The sequence below is a fragment of the Tamandua tetradactyla genome, chromosome 9 (assembly GCF_023851605.1).
Source record: "Tamandua tetradactyla isolate mTamTet1 chromosome 9, mTamTet1.pri, whole genome shotgun sequence".
Taxonomy (NCBI): Eukaryota; Metazoa; Chordata; class Mammalia; order Pilosa; family Myrmecophagidae; genus Tamandua; species Tamandua tetradactyla.
Window position 1 is genome coordinate 47,511,963 of NC_135335.1, and position 23,433 is coordinate 47,535,395.

The following is a 23,433-nucleotide window of genomic DNA, read 5'->3' on the forward strand; positions in this document are numbered from 1 at the left end:
TGTAGAAAATGGAGTACAGAGACCTTATCCAAGTTTTCTGTGTTCCATTTGTGGTTCCAGCAGAAAACAGATGGTACATACTTAAATTATGATCATTCAGGTAGGATTTTTTAAGGCATCTAATTGCAAAGATATAAAGAAGGGGTAGGGAAAGCACAAGATATATTGCTGCACCTGCCAGGGTTGGGAATAGTGTGGTTGCAACCAGCCCCAGCAGTTCAAAGGAAGCGAGAGGGGGGCTCTTTCAATAGTCATGGGGAAAGGGGCACTCTGAAGAAAATATATACAGAGTTCTCCATCCTTTCTCCCCACCAATCTCCTGTTTGGCTCCCCAATGGCCAACTCCACCAAGAAGCTAGAGGACACATTAATTAAGTTATTATAGATCAGCACTCCCAAGACTAAGAAGTAGAGTGAGTAAATCTGGAGGGGAAAACAAATGCAAGCCATCCACTGAAGTCATCTTAAATACAGAGTATAATTTTTAAATTAAATTTATAACAACTTATTATGAATATGAGCATACATAGAGCATAATGCCTCTAACCAGCACTTATGTGGCATTATAGTGTAACTTGAGTGTCTTGTACCCTCTAACACACACACCCCACATTATGAATCCCCACGTATGTACAACAGCAAATGAAAACTTTTTAACTCCAGTTCCACAGAGTGAATACTCTTCTCGGTGTTCTTTGCTTCCACCTCACTGTGAAGCTAGAATCTAGGTATGGTCTCTTGGGACAAATGCACTCCCCTTAACTGCCACCAAAAGCAGTTGCTTCAGACCACTTGCACCTGCAAACAAGCTAGATGGGGATGCTAAATGGGTCAGACTGAGCCTCCTACATCACTTGTGCCATTAGCTTAACTGCCCACCTCACGCAAGTTGAAATGATTTTTTAGGGTTAATGGTGGACCGTTGCCCACAGCCAAAGAGGTCTTTTTGGTCAACAATGTTTCCCACAAAAGTAGTTCACATTGCAGTTTGTCTAGGGCACAATTCTACCCCAGGTTCCCTGCTTTCTAGTGGAGATCCATCATTCTTTTCATTCCTTTAACAGTTAACACAGGCATTGATATACTTGGATTCAACTCTACCATTTTATTATTTGTTCTATACTTGTCTGCTTTGTTTTTGTATCAGTTCCTGCTTTTTTCTGGATGATTTAAATATTTTTAGACTCCCATTTTAATTTTCCCATTTTTTATCCTTATCTCTTTGTATTATTTTCTAGTGGTTAATCTAGGGGTTGAATCGAAACTGTTAGCAGCCTAATAAGAGTTAACAATATGCTACTACTAGTAAAATATAGAAATCTTGCAACTGGATAGGTACATTTAACCCCCTGGTCATTGTTAGTTATATTTGTTATATGAGCTACATCTACATATATAATAAACTCCACAAGACAGGGCTATAATGTTGCTTTAAGCAGCCATATGCATTAAAAAGAAATTAAGAGAAAAATAGTCTTTTATATTCACTTATATTTACTATTTCTGATCTACTTCAAGCCTTCATGTAGATTTGAGTTTCGCTGGTATCATTAACCTTCAGGCTGAATTTTTTTTAACCCCCTGGCCTTCTGTTTGGGACCAGATCGGACCCAGTACAGGGGTGTGAAATTCGGTTTATGGGGGCTCTAATCTTGTACACAACAGAAGTGCCTGGCGGGCGGGGACTCACTGGATTAGCACAGAGAACACCCCCGGGGCTCCACTCCGATGCCGCCCCGCGGGGCGGCCCAGCCTAGTGGATCTGCATCCCGCGCCCGGCGCCTCTGGTCTCCGTTTCTTCGCCGGCTACCGGTCAACCGTCCCTGCCAGTGGTCGTTGCCCGCGAGCCCAGCCTCCCTCGCGCGCCTCGCGGGCGAAGCGGTTGCCCCGGTGACTGGGCGCCCCGTCGCGGGGCCGCCTGGTTGGTCTAGCGGCTGCCGCGCGCCATCGGCAACGGCCCTGCCGCTCCTGCTCGCCGCCTCCTTCTGCCCGCGGGATGCGGGATGCCCGCCTGCGCCGCTGTGGGGTCCTTCTAGGTTCGGTCCGAGCTACCCGGTCTTTCCTCATGCCATCCGCCCGCGGGGTCGCTGTCCTTTGCTGGGTCCTTCCCCTCGCCTTTGGTCTCCAGGTGGCTTCAGATGGTAAAGGTGAGGGGACAGCTCACATTCTACACAAATTCCCACTGTTATCACTAGGGGGCGCTCATCTATAGGAGGACAACAAATTATTTTTTTGTCAAAGTCTTTATGTTCATTTCACTTTTATGTCTCATATTCTGCTGAGTCTAAAACTCTGGGTTGGCAGGCTTTTTGCTTTTGGTTGGTTTGTCTTCTTAGCTCACTGAACTTTAAAGACACAGTTAAACCCACTTCTGATTTGCATGATTTCTAATGATAAACCCCCAGTCATTCAACTTATTGTTTCCCAGTTTGTAAAATGCCTGGGATTTTCTTGGCTATTTTCAATATTTTGTCTTTATTTTTGGTTTTCAGCAATTTGACTCTGATTCATCCATGGGCTTTGCTGTGTTCGAATTCATTCTGTTCATGTTTGCTGTTTCGTCAATTTGTAAATTTGCATCTGTCCCTAAATTGGATTGGTTTTTGGGCATTATTTCTTCAAAAACTGCGCCTGTCCCATTCTCTCTAAACTCTTCTTCTATGAAACTTTCCAAATCTTATATCTTTAGAAATTGTCCCACAGTTCCCTGAGGTGCTGCTCATTCTTTAAACTGTATCTTTTCTCTCTCCTAGATTGGAGAATTTCTATTGATTCGGTTTAAAGTTCACTGATTTCCCTCCCCATCATCTCCGTTAGTCTATTTAACCTTCTAGTTGAGTTTTTACTACAAATAATGATTTTTTTCAGTACTAAAATTTACATTTGTATCACTTTTATGTCTTCCTTTTCTTTGTTGAAGTTACTTATCTTTTAATTCACTATTTCTTCTTTATTTTCTGAGCATAGAGTATTGCCATCGATGTATTTTATTGTTGAAAACATATTTGCAAACTGAAAAATGTTACCTCATTTAAAAAAACATAAAGCCTTGGTTACTAGTTAAAATTTAGGCATATTTCTCCACTTTATAATTTTTTATCAAACAGAATAATTTGGATTGCTCTTGATTTGAAGTCAGTAAAAATAGCTTATATGGAAGGGAAAGGTAAGGAGACAAGCATCTTTGACCTCTGATCACATCAATTATTTAGGATGGAATGGCATTGGATTACCTAATAAGAACACATAAAATACACTGGAAGATCATTTTAAATGATAAAGTCCAAGAGAGTGAAAACTTAAATGTCAAAGAATACTCAGTGAAGTTCTGCTTATAATGTAAAAAGTGAACACAAGCTAAATGTCTAAATAGGTTTACCCTTTCACAATAATAGTATACAGACTTTTTATAAAGGTAACCCATAAACAATTGCTGACATGCAAAAAAACTAAAAAGTAGAATGTAAAATTGCATCTATAACATAATTACAAACATAAAATTATGTCAACAAATGCATGAAGAGTGAAAGAAAACTGTTAGAATAAAAATTGTTTTTGATTTTTTGGGAATGTGATTAAATGGTATCTTTAAGACTTCTGCAAATATAATGTGGATTGTTTAATAAAGCATTTAGTTGCACTTATTATTAGTATTTGCTGAAAAGTTCTTTATCATTCATGAAAATATATTAAGCTCTAGATTCTCATATTAAAACCTTAGATTTAATGCATATTAGAACTGTAGAGGGCACTTTTCTTTAAAAGCAATAATGTCTAATTTATTTGAAGAGTTAAATATTGTTCTAGAGACTTGCTAAATGCAACTTGAAGAGCCAAAAATACTACACTCAATTATCTCCTTATTTATTCATGCAATGATTATCCAGTAGGTATTTACTTTGTGCCAAGCACAGAGATAGGTATTAGAATGAATGAAACATAGTCCCTACCGTCAATGAGATCTTAGAATACTGATAGAGGAAGATTTACAAATATAAGGGGAACAAAACAAAGCAAAACAAAAACTCTAGCAGAAAATTGTCTCACTTATAAAAATCCAGATGTTTTATCAATATACAGATGTCTAGAGGAGAAGGGCTGTTCATGGAAGGATCCACTTAGAAAATGTAAAATTAATTGAATCTTTATAAAATTATATATAAAAAAGCCCAGTGGACCCCTCACAGCAAAACAAACAAACAAACAAACAAAATTAACCAACTGAAAACTACAACAAAAGACCTGCTTTCCCCTACTCCCTCAGGAGTGTCCTCCTGATAGTTTTTAAATTTGAAATCCCTACCAGCTGACATCAGGTGCCCAGTTCATTACATTTGACCCAATACAAATAGCTCACATCTGACCTAAACCTGCCCCTATAATACAGACAAACCCTTATTCAAACAATAACAGCCAGGCTTCCTTTTTATTTTCATAAAAATTGTTTGCCACCCCTAGAATCCTGAAGCTGCTTTTGTTCCTGCAAGTGATCTGGCTTCCTCTGAACTAACAAAATTTTGTTGTCCCTAATAAAATGCCATAATCAGAAAACTTGACTATTTCTCTTTTATAATCTTGAAGGGTAACAGAATCAGACATGGAAAGGAGAAAAAGAGGAGGTAATGGACTTGTAAAGTAGGACTAACATTTAAAAAAACTGAAGATTGGGGACCAGGAAGTAGCTTGGGGGCACTGGAATATGTGTCACATCTACAGACCTATTTTATCCTTTGTAAAATGTCGTAATCTGCTAAATTAGGGGAAAATAACAAGCAAATACTGAAAGATAAACAACTTTATCTTCAGTAGTGGGGACTATTGTTAATGGTCATGAAATTATCAGAACACAAGTTTGATTTGATAACCTGGTGTCAACTGAATTCCCAAGGTTGATTTTTATGGTGCATTTACTAGTATTTCTATTCATTAGTTCTCACTTGGCTGGCTACTAAATTCCAGCAAAGGAAACAAAAATTTCTTAAGGCTATTTTTTCCCCTGGAATACTATGGCCTTTGGTTACAGTATTATAGTATAGTGAAAACATTTGTGATGACTCATTGATATGAAGTTCACATTTTGTAAACTTTTTTCCATTTGGAGCAATTTTATCAGTGTTTAAAGACTTCTCTCTCATGAAAAAGATGAATTAATTACCTATTCAGACAACTTTTTTAGACTCAAAATTGTGCTTCCCTATTACTGAAGATAAAGCTGTTTTTTCCAACATAGCTTACTTTCCTGTAGGTGTTTACACGAAGATGGTTTGAAATTGTTGAGCCAGATAAACTATATAGATGGCACTGAGAGTAAGAGGATTTTACATATATAAATGTATAGATATTTGCATATGTATATGTAACTATGCATATATATCTGGAAGAAAAAATACATATATTTCTGGAAGGATAAAAGGAAAAGCTAAACCTCACACTACTGATATTATGCCACAGAAGCCAGGCTGTATATATATATATATTCCCTTGCCACAGTGACTAATAGCATTTCTTTTGAAGAAATCATGTAGTGTAAATTACCAACTATTCTCTGCCACAATAGAAATTAGAATGACAAAATTCGAAGTTTTCTGCTACCTCTTCCTGTTTTAAAATTCATTGTCTTTGCTGTCCAGGGCTGCTGTGACAGACATCCTCTGAGGGCTTGAGGTGTCAGCACAGCCACACTTTCTCCATAAGGTCTGCAGCATTGTGGTATGGGTGTTCCACAATCTTGAGTCTCCTTGGTTTGTGTCTCTGACTCCATCATGTGATGACCTTGATATCTTCTTGTGCCTTTCTCTGAAGTCTGGCTTTTCTTGATAAAGCCTCCAGTAATAAAGTTTAAAGATCCACTATAATTCAGCTTGGCCTCACCTAAATTGGATTTTAGAAGAGGCTATTAAATCCATCTCTTAATTGACAATACATCTTCAAAGGGTCCTATTCACAAATGGGTTTGCACTCACAGGGATTTGGTTTAAGATTAAGAATATGTCCTTTATCATGGTAGCTGTAGTTATGTTTCAAAAGTTCTTGGTCATTAACACTGCCAATGTTTTTCTTCTCCATTTTCTTTTTTTCCTTCTTTCAGCATTCTATTATGTTCATGTTAAATCCTTTGAAGACCTACAGTTCATGTATATTAGTTCTGTGCTGTTTTTCTTTTTTTTCCATTTGAATTTAAAATTGGGGTTTCCTTATGTCCTATTTTCAAGCTTACTGATTCTTTCTCCACTTATTTCAAGTCTACAGATGAAACCATAGAATGTGTTCTTCATTGCTCTTAGAATGGGTTTTTAACATTCTAGCTTTTCTTCTTTTTTCATTTTAGATAGTTTCTGCTTGCATTACCCATCTTTCCTTTCATGATGTGTGTTTTTTTCCATTAGACACTTAAACATATTAATCATATACATTTTAAATCCCCTGACCAATTTGTTTAGGCATGGGAATGCTTTGGAAATTGAACCCAGGCCTCTGGCATGGCAGACAAGAATTCTGCCACTGAGTCACAATTCCATCCCCAATTTTAGTACCTGTATTTCACCTTAGTCTAGTACTAATTATTGCTTTGTCTCTTCAGAATGTGATGATTCTTGACTTTTGGCAAGCACTGTAATTTTTTTCTTGAAAGCCAGAAAAGTTGTGTAACAACTAAAGTAAAGAGAATATTAGTATAAGGATTAATTAATATGGCTAGGAGTTAGACTTTTTTTGCTATAACTATGGATTTCAGAGATATCAAATTCCTCTGCACTCATCTCTATGAAGAAAATCTTCCTATCTTCGTCTACAGAAACACTGAATCTCTATAGCTTCTCTTTGCTTTGGTTGGGTAATTCCTTCTATTGTGTGGTTCAGTCATCTCATATTCTAGCAGCAAAGAAAATTCAGATGCTTATCTATGCTCTATTAGGGAAAGGGCCCTTCTCTTTCTTTTGGAAATGTATTTTGCAAACAAAACCTATTTTCATTCCTACCATAAAAATGAATAATTTTCAATCTCTTCAGGAGGTTTTTAGAGATATTGGTTCTTTCCTGATGGCATTCTCACTTCATTCAAAGGGTCAGAACAAGCAATATTCTATTTGGAAATAACTCCTTCCATTGCAGTCAGTATGGTGGGGACTGTTAAGCAAGATATGCAAGTTTCCCTTAGCCAAAAGGTGAACCTGTGGACCAGGCTAGGTCCAACAGCTATCTCTGAAATGTGAAGTTTTAACAATGTTGAACAAGGTGGTAGGTAACATTAAAAGATGATCCGCAAGATTCTCTACATCCCAGTGTGCATGCATCTTCTTTTCAATTACTCAAAAAAAAAACACACTAATCTATGTGCTCCTTTGAGAGGACTTTGAAGATTAAGGTCCCAAATTAGGTGATTTAAGAAAGGAAGATCATTCTTGGTGGGCTTGATCTAATCAGTGCTGCCTTAAAAGGAACTGCCTAAGAGTTACTATGTGAGGATCTCTTTTGAGCTCAAATGTGGCTTCACTCTCTTTAAGCACAACTATGAAAGTGAGATCATTGCCCTCCCACCTAATGGGACATGACGTCCAGGGGTGAAAGTCTCCTTGGGGATGTGGGAGATGACTATCAAGAATGATTCCAGCCCTGGCACCATGAGCTCGACAATTCCATCCTGACAAAAGGGGAAAAGAAATGTAACTAATAAAGTACCAGTGGCAGAGAGAATTCAAATACAGTTGAGAGGCTACTCTGGAGGTGGCTCTTATGCAGCTTTAGTTAGACATTACTATCTATCCTAACTTATGAAATCCCAACCAGGACCATTCCAGCCAATCCTAAAGAGCAGCTAGGGCAATATATGAGATTCTACAAGGTTTCCATCCACTAGAGTAACTTTCCAGAGATGTACAACCTCCAAACAGGTCCCTGGACCATATAAGCCCTGAAACCTAGGGAATCCAGCCTCTCCAGAATATCACATAGTTCTGTTTACCTACTTCATATTATTGACAGACCCATTCCACATGAAAACGTTAGACTGTCCATAGGCCTAACACCCTAAAGGGAGGAATATGAAGATCAAAGGTGATGGTGGAGTTGTTCAGAGAAGATAGGATTCAGTGAATGAATATAATTATATCTTTTTTAGTCTCCAGTATCTTATAACAGCTAGAAGTAGAAACCTAAATTGTGGAATTTCAACCCATGCCAAACTCTGAAATATGTTCTACAACTAATTGTGGAGCTGTGCTTTGAATTCTTTTTTTTTTCTTTTTTGCTTTCTTGTATATATGTTGTTTCCTATAAAAAAGAAAAAATATTCTATTGTATATGATAATAAAACTATATATGCCTTCTAGCCTCCTATATTCTGTAGCAGCTAGAGGGAAAAATCTAAGAGGATATATGGAAGCCCATGACAAACTCTGGGATCTGCCCTCCAACCGCTTGTTGAAGAGTGTTTTGAAAACTTGATTTTTTTCTTTCTTTGCTTTGTATATATTTTATATTATATGATAAAAGGTTTTAAAAAATAAGAACTTTATTTTTTTAATAAGAACTTTTTAATTTTAATTTTTTAATTTTTTTTTAAATAAGAACTTTTAGCTTTCCCTGAAAAGAGAAAGTTAGCACAAGAGAAGGATTTAATAAAATGATTACTGGTTTGAACATTGAAAGGGAACATGGAAAGGAAGCTGAGAAAGAGCCTCCAATTACAGCCAAGAAACAGGGATCTCTGTCTTACAGCCAAAAGAAATTGAATTCTGCCAGTAATATAAATGAGCTTGAAGTGGATTCTTCCTAAGTTTCTGTAGGACAAATTAGTCTTGCTGATACCTTGATTTTAGTTTTCAACACCCTAAGCGTAAAATCCAATCACATGTTGCCTGGACTTCTGGCCTGAAGAGCAATGAGCTATTAAATCAGTATTGGTTTAAAGCTTCTCAGTCTATACAATCTATTATACTCAAATAGACATGCAGTGGCTTGGATGTGATTCAGTCATAAGACAAAGATGTGAACAGAAGATGTCAGTCCAAAGGGAACATAGCTCTTAAAGAAGAACTAAGCTGACTTAGGGATGGCAGGCAGGATCAAGGCACAATATGTATGCTAGGGGAATGCCTGAGAGGTTTTTCATTGGTTTCTGCTACCCAGAGTCTTTGAATGGTTTTGATTCCAAAAATTCCTGAAGTTCACTTTGTGTATGTCTCTAGATCTTTTCAATGAATTTATGTTCTGTTTAAATTAGCCAGAGTTGTTTTGTTATTACTTACAATCAAATAACATGAGGAGAATCATGCAATAGGGCCATAAGTACCATAAAACCTTCATCCTAAAAGGTTTACTACCTAAAAACCCTCTCAATGGAGACTCTGGAACTTTTCTTTCCAAGTTTGAGAAGCCTTTACTCCTCATCAAAATGCCCACTTCATCCCAACTTGTGACATTAAAGGTAGTGAACAGGGGAAAGGATGGTACTATATTACTAGCACATTGTTGCCTTTCTAGCATTGTTGACTTAATTTTTTATTTTCAAGATTATCTGCTCTGAGAACTTGCTATGGTCTCTTTTTGAGAAGGTGGGAGAAGAGGTCAATCTTAAATTCATATTGTTATACTATACTGAATATCAAATGTTGGATATTGAAAATACAATATAGCATACTGAAAATACATGATATATTATAGCATATCTTCTTTTGCATATTTATATGTTATATTATGTAGCATATATTCCAGAGAATATACAGAATATACAGAATATCCTATACTGAAAAGTTCATCATGTGTTCTCCTATGACAAAGACTGTTTAAGTTTTTATTTATTTCAATGGATAGTTCTTTCTTTGTTTTTTGCTATAGGGGAAAAGCTTGTTGCATTAAAGCAAATTCTTTCACTAGCAATGGATTTTATGCTATTTTCAAATTTTCAGCATTCCTTGGTTTGTAACTCATTTGAAAGCATATTATATTCTATATCTACTTGAAAAAAAATTGTGCTTAGGTTAGACAGTGTGTTTAGCTCTTTTCCTTTTGACATATATATTACAATATAAATATTTAAATAAATTTGATTGATCAGAATAGGGAGTATAGTACAACAGTCATGAAGGTCCTCTGATATGTCACATTACCTAGGTGATGGTTCTTCAAACTAGCACTAATCTAGATGTTGCCATAAAAGTAATTTAAAATGTGATTAAAATCCACAATAACCTGAAAGTATTGTAGATAATGTGGGTGGGATTCACTTAATCAGTTGGAATGCCTTAAAAGAAGAGCTGAGGTTATTCAGGAAAAGCAGAAATTGTGCCTGTGTACAGTGGCCCCAGCCAATGCAACAGAGTTCCAGCCTGCCTTTGCTAATGGTATCCCCTACCTTTTGGACTTGCCTATTCAACCCCTATGATCACCTAAGCCATCTAAGCCATCTAAGGACATATAAAAATATCCTACTTGATACACTTTGCTGGTCTAATCCTGACTGATAAAGTTGTCAAGAGTATAAACTCTCAAACCAAATTGCCTGAAATCAAACCCTGTGCATTCCTCTTAGTAGCTTCCTGACCTTGATAATGTTACTACTTGTGTCCTTGTTTCTTTTCTTATAGCAGGAATATGAATACTTTCCTTCTTAGAAACTTGTTGAGGGCATTGAAGAAGCTGAGACATATAAAATGATCAGAAGAAATCCTAGAACATAATACCTAAAATTAGGATATAATAAGTGTTGAATAAATGTTACTTGCTGTTATTGTTACCATTAGTCCAATGAGCTCTGATTACTAGCCATGTATGTCCAAGTTCCTGCCCGTAGCACCATACCACAGCAGGACCAAACTATTTGCAGTTCTCTGTGCACACCAGGATGGCACTCTCCTTCAGTTCCCTTCATCTGGATCACCTTTGCCCCAATATTGGCTTTCTTAGCTCTTTGATACTTTAGCTCAGTGAATGTCTTCTGAGGCAGGCAGAGTAATGGCCCTGAAAGATGTCCACATCACAGTCACTCCGGAAATATGCTGCCATACAGGGCAAAGGAGACTTGACAAATATGACTACCGATGAGAAGGGAAGATGATCTAGGATTATTTGGTGAGCCAATCTATTCATACAGGTCCTTAAAAGTGGAAAGGGGAGGCAAAAGAGTAGGTTAGCGGGATATAATGGGAAGAGGACTCAACCCAGTGTTGCTACCTTTGAAGTTGGAGGAAGGCACACATGAGCCAATAAATGTGGGCAGCTGCTAGAAACTAGAAAAGTCAGGAAATGTATATTAGCAAATCATCCAGAAAAGAATATAACCCTGCTGAACTTTGATTTTAGTGTGGTAAGATCTGTGTCAGGCTTTTAACTTCAAGAACTGTGAGATAATAAGCTGATATTTTTCAAGCCACTAAGTTTGTGATTTGTTACAGCAACAATAGAAAACCAATATATTTCCTCCAGCTACTTCCCTGACTTGCAGAGAAAATAAAATTCCCTTCTCTTCCATTTAATAAAATCACTGACCTTGTTCTGTCATTGTCCTGTTCATTTTGTACTGAAATTATCTGTCCACCTGTCTACAATGCTGTCTATCAACCTTGAGAAAGATAGTGTCTTGAGGTTCAGCATCCTTTTCAAATTTACATATGCAATGCCTGGCCTAGAAGTTCACCAAACATGAGTACATTGAGCTGAACCACCATTCCAGTGACTGTAAATCCTCTATTTTGAAAGCAAAATTAACAAACAGGCAAACAAAATGCACACTGGGGTTGGATTAGAGGATATGTCAGCTTTTATTATCACCCTGCACATTGCCTTGTCCACCTGGAGGCCATCCAGAGGTTTATGCATAAAGTCATCAACTTTAAACTCATTCTTGCCTCAGAACACCTTCTTTCATCCACCAAATTGCACTTCCACAATGCCTGGGCTGTGACTGGACCTTCCGTCCACACCTCGACTTTCTTTGTTAAAAATGTCTTAAATATTGTCTAAGTTTTCCCTTGCCCATCCTCCCTCAAATTTCCTTTCTGTATAGACCAATCTGTGAAACCAATCAGACATCTGATGAGTAGTCCCAATACTCAGAATTCCTGAGAATGACAAGGATATCAAGCACTTAACCTTTCTGTTAAAGGAGGAAGAACACAGCCAATGATCTCAGGGGGTGAACCAAAATTATATAATTTAGCCACAGATGTAGCAACTTATGGGAGTGTTTCTGGTTAGAATACAAACAAGTTTGTTCCTTAAAAGAAAAAATTCATGACTTTTTTCCCACTCCCATTTTGATATCTCTCTATGATCTCAGCTAACAAAAGCATTGCCACTTCTAATGTCACTGTCAGTTCTGGTAGTTGTATGATAGGAAGAGGCAGGATTTAGCAGTCGAGACTGAGTTGAGCCTAACCTTATAGGGAATATACACTTTTGACTGGGACATCGGGTCATAGCCTTAGATAAGTAGAGAAATTTCCCTATAGCTTGGTGACATGAACATTGCCTTCAGGAAGAACTGAAACAGAACTTTCCAGAAGGTTTCTGTGGTATCCAGTTACTACTTCTGTCCCTCCAGAAAGAGTAAGATCCTAAAGGGGAACAGACTGATAGCAGGGTGGTTACAGGAGGAGAGGAATGTTGAAGAATTTCTTTGTGAATGCTGAGACAGAGGATTTTCTTATATAGAGCAATTGTGCAGACAGGAAAAGAGCTGCAAAATGTGGTCACATTAGCATGATGTGTACATGGATGACATGGTCAGGTCAAGTAAATACTGACTGTCCATATTTAATTCCAGTAGCTTCTCTCAGTTTATTCTTCTAAACAATACTAAATTCCATTTCTACATTGATGAATCAGATAAAATTATTTCTCCAAGGTATTTTTACTTGACATTTGTCCCTTGCAAAGAACATGAACCCTTTTAAAACAGCATAAACAAAGGGGGACTTTCTGTTTGTGAGATAGAGACTCCTACAAACACCAGCGACAACAAATAAAGCCTGGTTTTGGAGCAACTAGACATTCACAAGGCATCTCCCTGTTTTGCACAACTTCACCAGTATGGATTTTAATCTCTCCTCTTCTCTCTATATATCTTCTCACCCAAAATTCCAACATTACTCCCAGTCCCAACTTTAACTAAAGTTTTCATTCATGTACTGAATCTTATTTTGGACTGACATTGTCTGGTATCTCATAGTTCAAATCATTGAGAAAAAGAATCTGGTTGTGTCAGGCCAACCCCTGGATTGATTCAACCTGATCCATCAATCTTAGCCTTGAACTGAATGTTATCACATGGCCTTGGCTATTCCTTACAGACCATTGAAAAATGAGTACTCTAATAATGGTTCACATTGTTGAGAAAAATGCTGTCATTATATTGTAGAGAAGAACTGAAAGCTTTTAAAATGCTGTTCTGGGTAGCTTAAAATTCTTCTGTGGAAACTGCATAAAAGAATATTGAGCAAATCTTCAAGATTGTCTCAGAATTGCAGGTAAAGCCCCAAAGGTGAGATTAACAAAGTGTAATTTCTCTATTGTTATGGAGACATGTGCCAAAAAGTTAAATGATCTGTTCTACAGCACTAAGAGGTAGTCTATCTGGCCCTGAGACCATGACTCCCTCACTCTTCACCATTTTATGAGAACAAAAGAGAACTGTTTAGGGAAATGCTTATTGAGCTGTGAAATCCATGAGAGTCTGCATTATCAGCCCAGGGAGGAATGCTGGGGTTGTTTCCTTAGGTCAAGAGATGTGACAGATGAAAGGATGCTCATATAGAATAAGGTCACCTGGTGGAAGGAGACAGGAGCAGCCTGTGCCTTGTTCAGGAAACTGCTTGTTCATAACAGTGGATGATGTTCACCTTGCTTTGACTTTAATTGGAAGATAAGAAGAGAATCAGATATATCAAGTTAGAGAGACAGAACCAGCACTACAAATTTAGCTTGGAAAGAACACATGGCTGGTGGGTTTTCTGTGAGTCAGGTGAATAAATTACAGTTGAACACATGTCATTTTGTCAGTGCTCTAGGCAAGAAGACTGAATGTCATCCTTATAATACAGGCCTAAAGAAAAGTTACAGTTGAGCACAGCCCATCTTGTTTGAATTACAAGGACTAAAGGCAGGTGATGAATGGCCATTTAGAAATATTGAGGAATGATGCAATGGGAGTCCTCTAAGTGGGTCTACTGAAGAAAGTGCAACATAGCATTGCTCACACATTGATATACATACTTCATTTTTGATACAAAGCCTTCAAAATATCTGTAGTCTCTTTTACAAAGCCCTCCAATCCCTTTACCCAAATCTATAGGAGCCTAAAAAAAAACAAAACAAAAATAGGGCTTGACAAAGAGAGGAAGGAAATGGTCAGGAAGAGGGCCAGCAGAATAAACCTGCTTCCTTCAGCGTGGGTCTCTCAGGCCACAGGTTGGGTGTGAGTTAGAATGAGAAGATTGGCGAGACAGAAAGCTAAATCTGGATATGAGAATGATGTTTTAAACTGGCTTAGACAGAAATGTACTTTTTAATGTGTCAAAATGACTTGAAAGCTAAAAGATATGCCCAAGACATTGACATGAAGAGGTAAAGAAGCAAGGTTCAAGAAAATATGTTATAAGACAATGGTGGGGGACAACAATAAACCTATCTCATGTCATTACCCCATCATAATTCAAGCAGTGTGATATACCAGTTACACTGTAAACTAATAAAATATGTTAGAACAATTGGCCCAGAATAAACATTTTGGAAACAAAAAACTTAGGGCACATGCTAGATAAATTGGGAAAGGATTTTGTATGCACAATACCTATAAAAAAAAGTCAAAAATATTAAGAAAAAAAATCCCATTATTTTGGCTAATGGAATTAAAAATCTTTATATATTTAAAAGCAGCTATCATTTAAAGTTCAATAGACAGTCACAGATTTCTTTTTTTGGTGTCATCTATCATGTTTTAATTTATATCATGCATTATGTTATTAATTTAATTATCATGTTATTAATCTCAATGTCATTCTTGAACAAAATCATTTATTTTTTCTTTCTAAGTGTCATGGTTCCTAGTCTTCATTCTTCAATTTCATAACTCCTTGTGGATTTTAAAAATAAAATATAAGTGTATTATTCATTTGCTATATAAACATGTAATTTTGACTTGGTTATTTAAATTCACATTACCTGGATATGCTTCTCTGTGAACTGTTTTATGTATAGACAAAGTTTTGTTCACCACCCTTGAGTTATTGTCAAATGCTCCATAACTCTGAATCAGTTCACTCGAAATGTCTCTTTTCTCTCTCAGATTCTACAAGTAGTCCACAGTTACTTATTGTAAGATTGTTTTAAGTTTTTGGGCTCTGTGTGCTGCATTATATTAACACGATTCCTAATTTTTTGCCTCCTAGAATGAACCACTCTTGGTCATCTAGTAAATGTGTGCTTGACTTCTCAGAATTTTAATTTTAATTTTGTATCACCCCAACTTTTCTTAATGAGAGAGAGAGAGATAAAGAGAGAAAAGAGAGGAAGCTAATTCATCCAGATTTATGCTTCAGGGACTCAATGAATACTTGAAATTTAATGCAAATTTTAACATGATTGTGTAATTTTGTGGAAAAATGTATTTTTTTCTTTAAGATTCATGAAGAACTGTCCAAATCAAAAGACAGTCCAAAATTTGCAGTGCAATAGTTTTGCACTTTGTGCCATTTAAGGTAGGTTGCAGTATCAAAGTTGTGGCAGGTTTGTAATATGAATTCGTTAAGAAAGCATCAAAAGCATTGATACGTATTGCCAAATTCCTTTCCTATTGATGACTACACTACTAATTTTTTAGACTGTTTGTTGGAAAATATCACCCACTGACCACCAGTTGAAGTTGATATTAAATGAAAAAAAAAAGTTTCACTAGGGAATTCTTCACTGTTTATTAAACTGTTATGAGCTTATTTCCTAATTGGGGTTAATATTTTCCACATTGTGAATAACTTGTAGGCCCTCCTTTTAAATAGTGCATATTGTCTGTCCATTTTTCTTAAAAAGGGTCATCATGTTTGACCTAAAATTTTGAATGTAAATTATAAAGTGCTCTTAAGGGGAGGACTTATGAGCGTTAGTGCAAATAACCTGGAGTTCAAACTCCCTAATTATAGTAACCCCTGCCCCACTACTGGCTCACTGTAGTGATCCTGAAAGCAAAATAGGTACAGTCCCTGCCTTAAAGAGGTCTGAAACCATCAGAGAAAATAGGTGCATTCATAATGGAACCTACTGTCTAGGTCACTCACAAAATGCACAATGAATGAATGAATTTTATCAAAACAACGACTTGTCCATGACCCCACAAAAATCTCATGATAAGACTAAATGATGTTGGCTTCATAGAATGAATTAGGTAGCTTTCCCTCCACTTCAATTTTTTTGAAGAGTTTGAGCAGGGTTGGTACTAATTCTTTCTGGAATGTTTGGTAGAATTCACATGTGAAGCCGTCTGGTCCTGGACTTTTCTTTTCAGGAAGCTTTTGAATGACTGCTTCAATTTCTTTACTTGTAATTGGTTTGTTGAGGTCAGCTATTTCTTCTTGAGTCAAAGTTGGTTGTTCATGCCTTTCTAGGAACTTGTCCATTTCATCTATGTTGTTGTATTTATTAGCATAAAGTTGTTCATAGTATCCTGTTATTACCTCCTTTATTTCTGTGAGGTCAGTGGTTATGTCTCCTCTTCCATTTCTGATCTTATTTATTTGCATCCTCTCTCTTCTTCTTTTTGTCAATCTTGCTAAGGGCCCATAAATCTTGTTGATTTTCTCATAGAGCCAAGTTCTGGTCTTATTGATTTTCTCTACTGTTTCCCAGTAGAGAAAATCAATAGGTTTTGATATGTTGTGTTTTCATTTTCATTCGCCTCGAGATATTTACTAATTTCTCTTGTAATTTCTTCCTTGACCCACTGGTTGTTTAAGAGTGTGTCATTGAGCCTCCATGTATTTGTGAATTTTCTGGCACTCTGCCTATTATTGATTTACAACTTCATTCCTTTATGATCCGAGAAAGTGTTGTGTATGATTTCAATCTTTTTAAATTTGTTGAGACTTGCTTTGTGACCCAGCATATGGTCTATCTTTGAGAATGATCCATGAGCACTTGAGAAAAAGGTGTATCTTGCTGTTGTGGGGTGTAATGTCCTATAAATGTCTGTTAAGTCTAGCTCATTTATAGTAATATTCAAGTTCTCTGTTTCTTTATTGATCCTCTGTCTAGATGTTCTGTCCATTGATGAGAGTGGGGAATTGAAATCTCCAACTATTATGGTAGATGTGTCTATTTCCCTTTTCAGTATTTGCAGTGTATTCCTCACATATTTTGGGGCATTCTGGTTCGGTGCATTAATATTTATGATTGTTATGTCTTCTTGTTTAATTGTTCCTTTTATTAGTAGATAGTATCCTTCTTTGTCTCTTTTAACTGTTTTACATTTGAAGTCTAATTTGTTGGATATTAGTATAGCTACTCCTGCTCTTTTCTGGTTGTTATTTGCATGAAATATCTTTTCCCAACCTTCACTTTCAACCTATGTTTATCTTTGGATCTAAGATGTGTTTCCTGTAGACAGCATATAGAAGGATCTTATTTTTTAATCCATTCTGCCAGTCTATGTCTTTTGATTGGGGAATTCAGTCCATTAACATTTAGTGTTATTACTGTTTGGATAATATTTTCCTCTAACATTTTGCCTTTTGTATTATATATATCATATCTAATTTTCCTTCTTTCTACACTCTTCTCCACACCTCTCTCTTCTGTCTTTTTGTATCTGTCTCTAGTGCTCCCTTTAGTATTTCTTGCAGAGCTGGTCTCTTGGTCACAAATTCTCTCAGTGACTTTTTGTCTGAGAATGTTTTAATTTCTCCCTCATTTTTGAAGGACAATTTTTCTGGGTATAGAATTCTTGGTTGGCAGTTTTTCTCTTTTAGTAATTTAAATATATCATCCCACTGTCTTCTCACCTCCATGGTTTCTGCTGAGAAATCTACACATAATCTTATTGGGTTTCCCTTGTACGTGATGGATTACTTTTCTCTTGCTGCTTTCAAGATCCTCTCTTTCTCTTTGACCTCTGACATTCTAACTAGTAAGTGTCTTGGAGAACGCCTATTTGGATGTATTCTCTTTGGGGTGTGCTGCACTTCTTGGATCTGTAATTTTAGGTCTTTCATAAGAGTTGGGAAATTTTCAGTGATAATTTCTTCCATTAGTTTTTCTCCTCCTTTTCCCTTCTCTTCTCCTTCTGGGACACCCACAACATGTATATTTGTGCACTTCATATTATCATTCAATTTCCTGAGCCCCTGCTCAAATTTTTCCATTCTTTTCCCTATAGTTTCTGTTTCTTTTTGGAATTCAGATGTTCCATCCTCCAGTTCACTAATTCTAACTTCTGTCTCTTGAAATTTACCATTGTAAGTTTCCATTGTTTTTTCATCTCTTCTACTGTATCTTTCATTCCCATAAGTTCTGTGATTTGTTTTTTCAGACTTTCCATTTCTTCTTTTTGTTCATTCCTTGCCTTCTTCATGTCCTCCCTCAATTGATTGATTTGGTTTTTGAAGAGGTTTTCCATTTCTGTTCATATATTCAGAATTAGTTGTTTCAGCTCCTGTATCTCATTTGAACTATTGGTTTGTTCCTTTGACTGGGCCATATCTTCAATTTTCCTGGCATGATTTGTTATTTTTTCTGGCATCTGGACATTTAATTCCCTTAATTAGTTTATTCTGGAGATTGCTTTCACTTATCTTACCTAGGGTTTTCTTGCTAGATGAGTTTGTTGTCTATCTGTTCATTGACCTTCAGTTCAGCTTTTTTTGGGCCTCTAGCTTAAGTTTTGTTTAACAGAGGGTAAATTTTCAGTTCTTATTTTCTTGTTTCTTGTCCTGCTTGTAAGGTGCCCACCCTTAGGAGGGTCTACATAGGTATTACAGACTCCAGCCAGGTTTTCCCAGACTAAGCTGGCCTCCTTTCGGGGGGAAGGAATCACCTGCATCAGTTTTCCCTGAGTGTGAGACCCAGCAGGTTGAAAGACTTTCCTGTGAAGTCTCTGGGCTCTGTTTTTCTTATCCTGCCCAGTATGTGGCGCTTGTCTGTCTGCGGGTTCCACCAGCAAAATATGTTGTGGCTCCTTTAACTTTGGAAGGCTCTCCTTGATGGGGGCATGGTGGAGACAGAGGAAAGGTTGTAGGCTGGTTTTAATGACTTCAAATTGTGAAGCCCTGGGATCTGAATTCCTTGAGAGAGGGATTCCACCTGAGTTGCGTTTCACCCCTCCCATGGGGAAGGTTCAGATGGGAGACAGCCCTGAAAGCAGCCTGTTTCTGCGTTTGGGGCAGTTGCAGCCTGTGTAATCCCGGTGCTGAGTCCAGAGGCAACCAAGCCTCCATAGAAACAGCCACAGAAGGCTCTGTTTCATCCCCTTTCCTCCCTTCCAGCCAGCCCAATAGGCGACTTCTGCCCTGATCAGTTTCGCCTGAGCTGGGGGCCTATTTTCAGTAGTCAGAATTTGTTCATTAATGCCACTATTGGTGTTCGGTCGGACTCAGTCCCTGCTACTGTTGGAGACTCCCTCCTTTCCCTCCAGGAAGCTGCCCGTGGGGGAGGGGTGCTGGCCGCCGGCCACCGTGGCTTGGGGGACTCACTACTCTGAGACTTGCAGCCAGTCTGGAGACTCACAGCCGGTCCAGAGACTCGCAGCCAGTCCGGGAAGCCACCTGTGGGGGAGGGGCGCTGGCCGCCGGCTGCCGGCTGCCGCGGCTTGGGGAACTCACTGTTCTGAAACTCGCAGCCAGTCTGGAGACTCGCAGCCAGTCCGGGAAGCTGCCTGTGAGGGAGGGGTGCCAGCTGCCAGCCACCGTGGCTTGGGGAAGTGCGCACGGCTTGGGGAACTCACTGCCATGGAGACTCGCAGCCAGTCCAGCTGGTCCAGACTGGGGCACGCTGCATGTCCGGTCTCTGTCCTGGCTCCGGGAGCTGCTCTGTATTGTTTCTGGTTATTTAGTAGTTGCTCTGGAGGATGAACTAAAATGCATGCACCTTACCAAGCCGCCATCTTGGCCCCCTCCAAAAATTAGTATAATTTTTAAAAAGTGCTAATATAAATTCTAATGAATGCTCCACACCAAGGCAAGGTGTTGGTGTTTGGAAGGCATAAGGTAATTCTGAATTTTAGACATGGTTTGCCAACCTACTCCTTCTCTAATAAAAATAAATAAGAAAGAACAGCAAATAAAGTGAGAATGCATGATCATCATCAATATTTATGGAGAAAAATTTGAGTATTTATAGATTATAAAAAGAGCATCTAGTATTTCAATTTGAGATATTCCAATACTCTTTTTGTACAGTCATTTTCAGAGGTCAAGGGGAAGAAGTGATTAGAATAGTTTGAAGACAGAAGACTAGGATATCAGAGAAAGTGAGGAAAATAAAGTTATCAAGAATGCATCAGGTTCATTCCCTTGGTTCCAAATAAGATTATATTTGGGGGGAGGTCATTGGTGATGCTAACAATATTCATTTATAAAGAAATCATTGCATGTCTAAGTCAAATGGTTTGGTGGGTGATAAAAATTAGTCACTGCACTTTCAGTTTGATAATGAAGAGCAGATCAGGAAATCAGAAACTTCAGAGAAATTTAGTTCAGAGGTATTTGGAACAAAGCTCAGATGATGAGGAGATGAATTATAAAGAGACAAAAATATTTCTTTTATTCTTAACTAAGCAAGCACCAGAGTAAAGTTAATTCACAGACTCTTGACCATGGCACTTCTGCTCTTTTTCAGGAAGTGTTGTGATTTAAGGGTGTATGGCTGAAGAGTCATATATTTAACCTTCCTCCATGAGAGGCAGTTAGAATGCATGGGATTGTTGTGATTTAATGGCAGTTTTAGTTAACTTGCTTCTCCCTTTATATATATGTATAGATAGATAGATACAGATATAGATATTGATATATATTATATGCTTTCTGATTTTACTCTTCCTTATTTTTAATCAGGTTTTCAAATTGAAACTGTCACTGTGACATAAGATACTATTGAGAGAATATCAATATGATTCAACTAGTTCCTTGCCCAGCAAAGCGTGGTCACTCTCTGCACAGAGGTGTAATATGTATCCATTACACAGACACTAGAGAAGACTTTCCCATCCATATGTATGTGCATGATACTTGGAATTCAATAATTCCATATATCATGGCCATGTAGAATGCAAAATGTAATTGAAAATGATAGCAGGTTCATAGAAAATGAATATTGGCTTACTGTTAGAGAATTCCATTGAAGGATGTTTGTCATTTCATATCTATTGTTCCCTGAATTATTTCAGACTGTCTCTGTATGTGTCAATAGTCCAGGCACTCAGTCAGCATTTTGTTGTTGCTATTGTTAACATATGCCCTTCTCTTTGCTGCCTTATTCAATTTCTGCCACATGCATAACCAAAGAATCCCTTTGGAAAAATGAAAGATGGCAATTCCACACTGGTGTTCATGATCCAAGAGCTATACTGACATCCTTAAGGAGTTTAACAATAATTATTGTACATTAATTACCACAGTAACTGCATGTCTGACACTTTATTGAAATGTAATACACCAATTTTACATGGCAAAATTATTTTCCAGTAAAAGATTTTAAAAGAATGATGGTAAAATTATATTGCTATTTAAAATAACCAAAATATATTTTAAGGAATATCCTGGAGGACTCAAATGATTTGGTGTGTACATTATCTTGTGTATCTGGACACCAGCAGTTGAATAAAAATTTTAAAACTGACTTTCTTGATAATTATGACAAGATGAGTTTTCCAAATCTTGTGGAAGGCAAATAAAATATATTGACATTACCAATGTCTATGGAACTGATTAACGAGGTATAATAGATATGGTACTCCTTAATTGGTGGGAGAAAACTATCCTCTCTCTTATGTTCGTACATAATTATAGGTAGGATTTCTCAGTAATAGAAACATTCTAGGAACCCAAGTACATATTTTCCTTTTTAAAGAAGTTATATCATTTTGTTTAAAGTGAAGCCTACTTACCAGTAACTATCCTTGCTTTACTCTGTGTACAAATTGTCAGAAATGCAGAAGTTAGATTTTCTTACATGTATTTATATCTTTTTCCATGGGTTGCCTTATGCTTACTGGGTGTCACACATTAGGAGAATTTCACACTCAGCACTCTGGAAATGTTCAACACTTGGAGGCTGAGTCCGCACAACTGGGTAAGCAGGGAGCCCTCCTCTGATAGGGCCATGTCAGCATGCTATGCTCACTCAGAACAGGTAGAGCTGCATGTTCAGAAATGAATGATTGTTCAGCCTTCTCTCTTTTTGTGAAAGACAGTTCCTTCACCCATGGCATCCAAATGTCAGCCTCAATGAGGTTCTATCTAGAGATCCATTTTTTCCCTGAATTCTATCAAAATGAGTATAGGATGAATTTGAAGGCCAACTCAAGTCTGAAAAAATTGAACTGAATGACTAAATGGGTAGTTATTTACCCATGTTTTAAAGTAAGGCTGTGATGTAAATAAAAATATTTATCATCTACAACTACTTGATATAGCTTACTCATTGTTCTCATATTTAAATATATTTATATAATTTTCCAATTTTAATAGAGCAATCATTGTTTAGTAAGCATTAACCAAATAAAAGAATATAATGCCCATACAATGATTATTTTGTGCTTTTGGAAACTGTGAACATTGGATTCTCAAATTATTTTAAAAATTAACTCCTTGAATTGCCCCCTCTTTTTCCCATTTCCTTCGAAGTATTTATGTCTCTCCAATGCTTGATGTTTATAGAGAGTTTGAAGCTGGAAACTGTACCATCAGAGGTACAGTGGTCCAGACTCCTAATTCATTCTGAATCTTTAAAGAAGTCATGGTGAAAATCACCTCTACATAATAGCACTACAGTTGGTTTTTTTCCCTCTTTAATTTTTCTCCCTTATTCCTTCTTCTATCCATCATACATCCACAATAAAAACAAGGTGATGAGTTGAGTCCTGCTCAGGTTAAAGAGGAAAACCAGGATGTCCTGGTACTGAAGAAACTCCAGTGCTGTGGGCCAAACCACACACCTGGGCATTTGGAAAGTGAATGTAGGTGAGAGTTTTCTCCCTCCAGCCCATGGAGGCAAGTGCTCTGTTTTACTTCCCTCCAGCCTTCCCTTCTCTTATTCACTCTCACTTGTCTCTCTGCCTCTTCTTCCCTCCCTCCCTCCCTCCCTTTTCTCTCTGCTTCTCCAGGGAGCAATATTCAAACTGACTGCTGAGCTCTTAGCAGCTAGATGGACTTGGTTCCCAGTGAAAGGAAGGAAATGGCAAGACCTTTCAGTATTTAGGGAATAATTTTGTTATTAATGGTTCACAGAGGGCAGCGC

At 37.5% G+C, this 23,433-nt stretch overlaps 1 protein-coding gene and 1 long non-coding RNA gene across 45 annotated transcripts in view; one reads left to right on the forward strand and one right to left on the reverse strand.

Annotated features, from left to right (window-relative positions):
- LOC143647089 (anomalous homeobox protein-like) overlaps positions 1–23,433 on the reverse strand; it is a 343,658-nt gene that overhangs the window by 79,197 nt on the left and 241,028 nt on the right. For 7 of the 44 annotated variants that reach the window (XM_077116730.1, XM_077116729.1, XM_077116728.1 and 4 more), the window contains exon 1: positions 1,691–1,904. The exons of 36 other annotated variants lie outside the window; for them this stretch is intronic. The gene's annotated coding sequence lies outside the window, so the exon portion shown is untranslated. One more of the 44 variants, XM_077116732.1, reaches the window with a different exon arrangement.
- LOC143647088 (uncharacterized) overlaps positions 1,972–23,433 on the forward strand; it is an 89,221-nt gene continuing 67,759 nt past the window's right edge. The window contains exon 1 of the long non-coding RNA XR_013157826.1: positions 1,972–2,147. This is a non-coding gene — a long non-coding RNA (uncharacterized LOC143647088). The remainder of the gene's footprint in view (positions 2,148–23,433) is intronic.